Genomic DNA, 11230 nt, shown 5'->3' on the forward strand with positions numbered 1-11230 from the left:
ACTTTGCATATGCTCAATCACTATTTCAATACATCATTGAAGTATGGGGAGGTGCATATGACACGCATTCAAGAAAATTATTTATCCTACAAAAACATACTATAAGAGCAGCATTAGGAAGGCCACGACTCTATTCTAGTGGGGAAATATTTCTTGAATTTAAGGTTCCAACAATAAGACAGAATTATATAAAAAACGCTATACTCCATATCAATAAAAATGAAACTAATTTTGCTACACACATTTCACCCCATAATACACGTCCTAACAACAACAGATTTAACACGATTCAACAGATTTTCAAGCTAACCATATGCAGGCATCAATTTCAATATTATTGTAAGTACATTTTAAACAAAATTCCAAATGACTTTATAGATAAAAAAATCACACGCAATTCAATCAAAAGTATAGAATATTGAATTGACCAAAATGTATTCTTTAAACTAGTGTTATAAAGTATAATGTTGTATACAAATAATTGTTACTAAAAACAGTGAGCGATGAGCATGTATACTCTTGAACCAGGCTTGTAATAGGTATTGTCCCACGTCACATTACAGGAACTTCTTTTTATTGTATCAGTTCATTTGTTTTTCTTTGAGAAAGTTTCACTGTCATGATGGCCTCAAGATGTCACAGTTATAAATTAGATTAAAATTTTCATCATAGTATAGTATTCTCAAGTTTTTCTTTTGCTTTGAGACTGTGCGTTTTTTTTTCTATAATAGGTATAAATATAGCTTTATTCGCATTATTAAATTTTTAGCATTGTAATTTCTTCGTTAGCATTATCAATTGTATATTAATTCATATACTGACCTGAATTGATACAGAATAAATAAACTGCAACTCACTGCCAACACACAAGGAATCTTATGTTGGCAGTGCCAAGTATTACAGTGATGTTATTGATGCACTTAAATTACAATCAAGGTTATTTAAATATTGTATTGTAAAAATATGTATTTGTAATTTTTGGCAATAAATTCAATTAAATTCAATGTATGTGTGTGTGTATGTGTGTATGTCTATGAACACCATAACTCCATTCCTAATAAGCCGATTGACTTGAAATTTTGAATTTAAGGTCCTCATACCATGAGGATCAAAGACCTTAAAGAAATATAGACCTACAATGCCTATGCCTTCCCAATGATAGCTCTTACTTGAAATTGAAGGCCGACATTGGGGTATTTTATCACGAGATATTATATCTATATATATTTGTGATACAATGGATCACAAAGGCATTGGTGGCATTGGTATGTAATAATCTTATGGGTTGCCCCCGCAATGGCGGATTTCAATTCCAAGTACAACACTAGCGCTGCATGTGAGTCTATGCATCTTTAAGGTCTTTGATGAGGATCCAACAATAAGAAATTCGATAAATTTCAATTCAAGATGGCGGAAAAAATGGCGGATTATTACTAAAAAACTATGTTTTTCACGGTTTTCTCAAAAATGGCTCTAACGATTTTCTTTAAATTCATACCGTGAATTTTTTAAGGCTATTTATAAGCCCTATCAACTGACATGAGTCTCATTTCTGGAAAAATTGCAGGAGTTCCGTAATATTCTTAAGAATAATGGCGGATAATTACTAAAAACCATGTTTTTCACGATTTTCTCAAAAATCACTTGACCGATTTTTTTCAAAATTCATTCCCTGTATAGTTATTTATCAGCTCTATCAACTGGCTTGAGTCTCCTTCCTGAGAAACTAATGGGATCCACCCCATCCTAGAGAAATGGACTTTGTAACCTCCTTCTCGTGCATGAGGTAGGTAGGTATAGTAAGGTCCACGTTATAATGGCAGTAGATAAAGATAGAAGAACAGCGTTGCCGATTTTCTGCCTTAATTGATTATATTTCTACATTGTCAAAAACAGATTTGGCATCGTTGCTGAGCTAGAAAAGGATAGTTTCCAACAGTTTCCTAACCTAAGTTTCTCCCAACCTGAGCTTTTCCCAACCTAAGATTTTCTCAACCTAAGTGTTTCCAAGCTAAGACTTCCTAACCAAATCCTTTCTATGCAAAATCTCTTCAACCTAACCTCCCCTAACCAAAACTCTCCTAACCTTACCTTTTTAACCTAACCTTTTTCAACCCAAACCTTTGTAACCTGAGCTTTTTACTATCCCCAACCTAACAAAGCCTAACTCAAACTAACAAATGCAGTCCAGCCCAACCATTGATCTCCCCTCTAACCAAGCATAGTCCAACCTAATATAACAAAGCCTTACCAGATAAAGACTGAGCAACCCTCAGACTTGCTTATTCTTCATCACTTAAGGTTTGATAGTCACATCAAACTTTGGTAGGTAGGGTTTCATCAATATCGTTAGATACAGGAGAAAATGTGGTCAGCAGTAATGGTTAGCTCCATTCAAGAATATTTTCAACATTTTTCAGGCAAACAACCGGCTCATTTTTGATATTTTCCAGATTTCCTATCAACTTCATCAATAGCATTAAATACAGGAGAAAATTTGGTCAGCAGTAATGGTTAGCTCTTTGATGGAATTAGAATATTTTTTTTCAAATTTGATATATTTGAATTCTAATTCAAAATGATTTTTTTCCCATAATTGGAATATTTTGGAAAAATTGAAGATATTGAAAATTATAAATGGAAACGTTCTAAGCATAGATTAGCTTGTGGTACTTTTCTGTAAGTTGTATAATATTTTGAATGATTGAATAAATAAATAAACTTTAATTATTAATATCTGAATGAGACTTCACAAATTTAGTACTCATTGGGGTTACCAATTTTTTTCAAAAAAAAAAGGATTCCAATCATAGAAAAAATGTAGATCAAATTAGAATTTTAATGTATCAAATTGAAGTTTGTGGAACAATAACAATCAAAAACAATGAAATAAATATTGAACTCTTAAATCATTAATCGAACAAGTTGAAATCGGAATCTTTCTTATTGAGCAATTTCAAAAACCGATGACAACTCCATCTAGCATGCTTCAAATTTGTGACCTTTAGAGAATAGAACAGCAACTCTATAACTCTAAAAACTCTATGGTGCTAGTAAAAACATGATAGAATTATTAATATGTTAGACAAAATTCAATATTTGCTGTTAATATTGATAGTATTAAATTTCATTGATTAGAATTGTTATTCAGTTACCGACACGTATTTTTTCTTCTTCTTTCATTAAAAAAATTAAGTCCCATATCTTTAATAATTATAGTTGATACAAATTATGATAATTTAGAATCGTCCTTTCTTCAAAAAAAGGTTAGTTTTGGAACAGCTTTTTCCAATATTACAATTGAATCAAATGGTATAAAAATATGCTAGCGCGCTTTATTTTGTCTTCCTCTTTCATTAAAAACAAAAAAATTGAGTCGATATCTCCAATAATAACTGAGATAACAGGGGGAGCTCACCGGCTAGAGCTTAGTCTTAATGTATTATTTGAGTATTCAAAACACTCTCAAGAACTTTGGACTAGTGGTGGTTTTATTTATCAGCCTGAAGTTATTAAAGTCGGATTCGCAATTTTTTTAATGAACAGGTAAGACTCAATTTTAAAGTCTGTGAAGAACACCATCAGTAAATTGAACTATTCTCTAGATTCATCAAAGGATCTTTAATAGAATCACAACTCATTTTCAGCATTTTGGGGCTTATATCATACACATCTGTACTATTGCTGGCTTTCATTTCCCCAAGAACACTAACAATATTGTCTTTTTCAATCAGTAACCATTATTTGAAAAATCAATTGGACTTATTGTTGAAATCCCCCCTAGTGGAAGTGATCAATAGAGATCAATAAAAAAAATGTAATCCATGGATATATATTGATGTGTATTGGCCCAAATACATATTGATATCAATACAAATCAATACACATCCATGGATATCAATACATAACCAGCTGTATTGATATCAATACACATCAATACATTTCCATGGATATGTATTGATGTGTATTGGCCCAAATACCTAATGATATCAATACAAATCAATACATATCCATGGACATCAATACATAACCAGCTGTATTGATATCAATACACATCAATACATTTCCATGGATATGTATTGATGTGTATTGGCCCAAATACCTATTGATATCAATACAAGTCAATACACATCCATGGCTATCAATACATAACCAGCTGTATTGATATCAATACACATCAATACATTTCCATGGATATGTATTGATGTGTATTGGCCCAAATACCTAATGATATCAATACAAATCAATACATATCCATGGATATCAGCTGTACATAACCAGCTGTATTGATATCAATACACATCAATACATTTCCATGGATATGTATTGATGTGTATTGGCCCAAATACCTAATGATATCGATACAAATCAATAGGTAGCCATGGATATCAATACATAACCAGCTGTATTGATATCAATACAGATCAATAGCTATCCATAAGCAGCCTGCCCCCTTTATAAAAAAAATCCTCTTTTAAATCTAGGAGAGCAGCTTAGGATGAAGATAACATTTGCAAGGATTATAATATTCTAACCCAGCTGTGACTAGCATCAGACAAGGGAGTATAACTGTTTAATTACCTATAATCAATATAAGTGAATTGGATTCAGTGAATAGATGTCTATTGACATATCGATGAAAAATTAATGTATTTAAATAATTAAGACATAAATAATGTGGAAAGTTGTTTATTAAAATAACTCATATGCATGTCATTCATCTATGAAGAAAGGTCCTTATTGTGGTGCTCCAATTTACTTTATTCTCTTCCTGTTTGAAGTAGCAATTTTTTGAGCTACATACCGGTTTATGTTACTGCACCTCAATTCAATCTCAATTTCTGAAGCATTCAGATTTTCCTCCAGGATCCGGTGTTTGAACATTTCTAGAACAAATAACAGTTCAAAGTAAAAAATCTTGAAAAATTAGGAAATAAGGATTTTATTTCCTGAATTAATCCGCTAGCAAATTTATTTAATACCCTAAAAATGCATTCAAATATGCATGACTCTCCCTCTCGTGAAAGGAAAGTCAAGATAACATAAGAACATTTTTTTTCATGTGAAAATTATGTCCTCACAGTTTTACATTACAACGACATATTCTGGTGGAAAAGTCGAGAAAACACCATTTTTTTCACGTGAGAAAAAAGGTGGAAATGTTCCAACTTTTCATGTGGAAAGTACATGAAACTGAAACTTGTAATTAACGTTTTTTGTTTGTTTTTACATTTTTACGGTATACTGAACATGTAAAAACTCTCAGAAAAGAACATGAATGAAACGTTTTTTCTACATTTCTTGTATCACATTTGGTCATTTCTTTCACATGAAAATTTCCAAAAATTCACATGAAAATAACGTTTTTTAAAATACATTTTTACAATATTTTATTGTGAAAAGAAATAGAAGGATTACCTTTATAATTCTAAATAAATAACCTTTTCAATTCTTTATTTTTACATTAAAAATCTATAAATCTTATAAAACTTTTGAATAACCACAATATAATAAGGAGTAAATTCTCTACCCTAACTTCACAATAATTTTACACAAAACAGAATAAAAATTGAATTGAACCATCAAGTCTTATTCAGACAAATGGATTTTTCCTAGTAGGTGATATATGCAATCTAACAGCTGGACACTATAATTACAAAAAGAAAGCTCATTTTGATTTGTAATCATTCAACAACTGACAAATTTCAAATATTCTCCATGTAAGCTTCTTTTTTCAGCTTTTTGAATTTGTATCAGCCATTTGCTTGTATTATAGTGAGGTCCACGTTATAATGGCAGTGTGTGATTTGCAATGGTGTTGCTATCCTTGTCTATCGTTCAACAAAGCAGATGGCGTTATCTCTTTCACAAGATTCAAGATTCAAGATTCATTTATTGTCAGGACACTTTAACAAGAATGCAAGACAAAGTCAACAATTAAATTAAAAATTCTAAAATATAACAATAAACGTTCATAGTCATCACAGTCACATCGTAATATATACAAAAATGACAAAGATAAGAAAATTCTATAACTTTATTAACTCTATTCAACTTTATTATAATATAATAAACATTTTTAAAACAGGTATATCACAGTTAAGAAAATACACAGGCATCACCACAAATCCTCATAACCATATGGACAGCAGTCAATTAGAATCTTTTCAACAGAAAACTTAGAACTATTAATATCACATTCTTTAATATGAGCAGGCAGTTTATTAAATAACCTCTTTCCAAATTAAAAAAAACTTTTTAAAGTTAAATGGTAATTGCACTGTGATAATCTAAGTGCTTCTGCTTGTCTTGTAAAATGATTGTGAATATTACTATATATGGGTAAGATGAAAAGATTTTTTCTGATATACATCAGACATTCAAACACATACAAAGCATAAACAGTCATAATATTAAGTTTTATAAACAGAAGTCGACAATGTGCTCTACCATCTACTTTACAAATGATCCTTATGGCCCTTTTTTGTACAACAAAAAGTTTCTTCATATTGGTATCTCTCCCCCATGCCAAAATACCATACAACAGGTGTGACTGAATGTAAGCATAATATACAGCTACCAACACTTCAATGCTAACAATATTTCTTAATCTACATCATATAAAAATGCCTCTAGATATTTTCTTACCCAATGAAAAAATACGATTTTCCCATTTCTTATTACTCTGCAATGTGTAACATATTTAAATCTGGGTAGATGAAAAGCCCTAACAGAAATAGTAATAGGTCTAAAAATAAAGTAATTGGCTAATATCGCCAAGCAGATAATAAACAAGATTAGATAGCATCAGCTTGTTCTGGCTAAATGGTACAAGAACCTAAAAAGGATTTGAAGGAAGTTTATTGCTCATAAATAGATTATTATATAAAATATTTGAAGATTGAGGTTATGTAGATGTATTCACGGATCGGTGACCTAGAGATCGATCAAACCGAAGAACGTAGAATCTGACCAAAACCCCTTGGCAGAGCTTTATTGCATTCGGATGGTGTGCAATGTGAAAAAACACCCGTCCACGTGGCTAATTATTAGGTAGCATGGAATTAATATTAATGTATAGAATATTAACTAGCATGCAAAGAGCATAAATAAAAAACCAAATAAAAATAATTTAATGTATTCAGGAAATAAGAGTTACCAGGCGCATGAATACCGAATAAAATTTGCATGCACCAATAGTAAAACGGCAGTTAATAGGCGGCAACTGTAGGCCAATTCAAAAATATTTATATATATTTATATAAATGTACTAGATTTTGTGTAAAAATTTGTGTAATCTATGTTATCAATATGGCTCGAATGCAAAGAAATTATTAATCATATAATCTAAGCAATATTTTGGCATTTTTGTAAGATCTATTTGAACTTAATGGCGGAGGACTAAGATATTTAAATTTTATGCTAATTTGAAAGTCGGAAAGAGGATCTGTAAAACTTGAGAAGGAAGAACCAGCACTCGCCAGCCAGATGCCACCATAAGAGGACCCCAAATATTTTAGAGCGAAGTACCTTATTAATAATTTTGTAAAAATTAAAGTTAAAGTAAATTATTAAATTTCTTAAAAGACTTCGTGATGCTATTGTGAAGCAGAAGTCATTTTTCATTTTAATTAAATTTATAACCCCTTGGAGGAGACGATTCCGGCTAACATATTCCCGGACCACATGGAGTTGGATCGACATCGGCGGCTTACAAGAAGATTTTCGACACGTGAGTGATTAAATTTGAATTTAGTGATGGGCGCCCTAGTGCTTCGAATTAATATGATGATCAAAGCTAGCTCGCCGAAAGGGTTATTATAAATTGAGAAATTAATAAGAGTAATACTTGCGCAAGTAAAATTAGTATTAAAGGTATTTAATTGAAAGAAAAATATATAGATCAATATTTTTAGAAATTTCTATTTAATCAAAGAAGTACGAAATCTAGGCTATTGAAACATATGCATATAATATTTAATTTTTTGCAATACAATTTGCGATAATTTATTATAGTTCTAATTCACTAGATGAATGGCTCTACCTATTCCGTCAGGTGCCGAATCTTGCACCCTGAGATGAAAATATATATTCGATACAAATAAATCTACTAAATACTAGAGATTTTAATATATATATATATTTGGATTATTAGTGGCTAATTTATCAAGCTGATCTTAGAGCACATATTTTTGATTGAATTATCCAAGTCGACAAGTATTAGCAAGTGCATGTCGCAGCTACATGCAAAAGAATGCATATGATTTTAAGATAAAGGCACATGGTAATGATTCGTGCCATAAATCTAGAATATAAAGTTTAGCCTGTGATATTTTGCTGATATAAAATAATTGTTCTATTTTTTATATTATATTTTTTATCGCTCTATATATATTTTTTGCCTCGATTGATCTTTGCATTATTTGTGTAATATATGTGCGAAATTTTCATGGTGTGCAATTTATTTTTATTCCTCATCTCTATAGTATAAGTATCATTTTTATATATATTTATTATTTATTGAATTACAAGAGTTATAGGAGAAGCCCATATCTAGGCCTATCAAGATTTTTTAAGACTGAATACTATTAGAAAAACCACGACCTAATTATATTAAATCTCATGCTTTACCGACTGATGCCAAGCAGGAGGCTAATCGTTATTTAAATATAAAGAATAACGTGACAGAAAGACATGTCGTACCAACGTGGGACTGATGATGAGAGCCAAGCTCATCGAATAATTATTTGAAATTAAGTCAATAACCATATTGAAAATTATAGATAACTTATACGAGTTGTGAGGAAAACTGGCGAAGGGAAATTTGTATTACTTTTTGGGGAATCAATAGCTTTAAATAAAGAGAAATTATATGTTTTAAAGAAAATTTTATATTATTATTATTGTAGAAAATATATTTTATAGAGAGAGCTATTATATTTTATGGGCCTAAACTGCTAGTCAGAAATCAATGAATAGTATTATTATATTATAAGAGCTTAAGTAATAAATAGGTTACCTGGCTTGTAATGTCCATAGGCCTATCCTCATTTGTGTCCTTATTAATGCCTTGTTGGCCAAAACTTTCACTTTTTTTTTTTTAAAAAACTTGACACTTAATCCATTTTTAAAATATGAGTCTCTTTTCGTCCACGCAAAGTAAGGTAGCAGACACACTGCAGACGGCGATAGTAGCGGAGATCGACGCTGAGGGGGGCGCGATGGAGTCCAACGCCCAGATATCTTCAATCACCGCCAAGAATCCTGTGAACAGTAATAAACCGTTAAATGTCTCCCAAGAAGCAATAAGAAGGGTTACAGTAGAGGGGATGATCAAGTCATTTTCTAATAGTTTAGAAAAAACAATGACCATGGCAATGAAGGACTTGAAGGCGGAAATGAAGGAAATGCGGGAATCATTGAAGGATACATCGGTAAGAACGGGTAAGGAAACTGCGGACACAATATCAGCATCTACCGCTGAAAATCAAGAACTAATTACAACCGATTTAACAGCAAAAATAGATACTGTCACTTGTGAGTTAAACGAAAGAATAGATAACCTACCAGCACAAAACACTTCGCAAATTCATGAAATAGCTCACCCAAATTCTGATATAAACCAAAACATAGTACAACTTAATTCATTGGAGACAGCCGTTGGAGAACAGCAATTATTTTCATCTGAATTAAATGCCGAAGTAGTAGATAATGAAACAGAAGCTTCTAGTCATTGGAAACAGGCCCAAGAGAAGTTAATACAACTTGAAAATCAAATACATCAATTTCCGCACGAGAATATAGAGCCTACTCCCATAGCAACGTTTGATTCACTACACAGTTTCAATGAATTAGGCCGTTTTGACAATACAGACCGCTATCTCCAACCTAAAGAATTTATAGATCAGATAAAACTAGTTCAATCATTAACACCCACCTCTTGGAATTTTTGGCGTCTTCGATTATCCAGTTTGTTAAGCGGTGAACCTCTGATATTCTTCCAGATCCATAATCACGAATTCAGGACGTTGGACGAGTTCAGTGCAGCTTTCCTGGAACAATATTGGAGTAAAAATAGACAAATGGATGCACTAGCCAATATCATTGCTTGTGAGTTTAATTCTAGGACAGACGACACATCCATCAATTTTGTTAATACCCTTAACTGAAAAATGCTCAATTAGATGAGCCAATGTGTGATTCAGTTTTAGCAAATATAATCGTAAAAAAGCTACCTTTCCAAGTCAGAACAGCATTGGCTACACAGCCAATAACTAGTTGCAAACAGCTGATAGATTATTTATACAATATACAATCTATGATGGCAATATCAAATCACCGGTCAGATCAAATGTATGCACAGAATCAACCTAATTCAAAAATTAATCAGTACACCAGCCAAGCCTATGAATCAGTACCATATGATCGCTCACGATCTACCCCTCAATTTAAACGCCGCTATAATCATAATCAAAATAACAGCTGGAATAATGAAAAATTTCAAAATCGTACAACCAACCACTATGCCCAGCAGAGCAATCGTAAGAATCACTATGATGGCCGTGATCGATTAAACTCACATAATAATCACACACAAAACAATTACAACCGAAATTATAAACCGCCACCTCTTCAAATAAATACAAACTACACCATAGCGCATGCAATAGGATTGAATCAACAAAAAACCCAGAACCCAGTACCCAACGACCCGCCACCAGATATACAGAAAACTACAGCTAATAAACCAGGACTATATGATACCCCCGATATAATACCTACAAGCTCCAATGAAACAAACAAAGAAAATCAAGATATTTCAACATCATACACCACCTTTAGAAATGATTTACCGAAAATATTATTAGAAGAACAAAAGCCAATACCAGATAAACCACCACCAAAAACCGCCGCCAACAATGCAATTAAATCACCCCGAAAGCATCAAGCTCTATTAAGTATCCTGTTCCCCACTGAAGAGCAACCCGCCACCAAAGAGTCACTACTAAATATAAGCAGCCACCAGGATCATGCTATAATTAAGGAGTGGGTGGATACAGAACCAATTGAAAATGTAACAGATCCGTGCACTGAACCTACAACCGCCACCGCACCCGCGCATCATTTGACCCCACAGCAGACCAAGGACCCGGACCAAGAGGACGACAACAGGGAGGACGGACTACCGGACAAGAGGAGCGACCACCGCAAGGCCCGGAGACGGAGGCGC

The sequence above is a fragment of the Nilaparvata lugens genome, chromosome 9 (genome assembly GCF_014356525.2).
Source record: "Nilaparvata lugens isolate BPH chromosome 9, ASM1435652v1, whole genome shotgun sequence".
NCBI classification, from domain to species: Eukaryota; Metazoa; Arthropoda; class Insecta; order Hemiptera; family Delphacidae; genus Nilaparvata; species Nilaparvata lugens.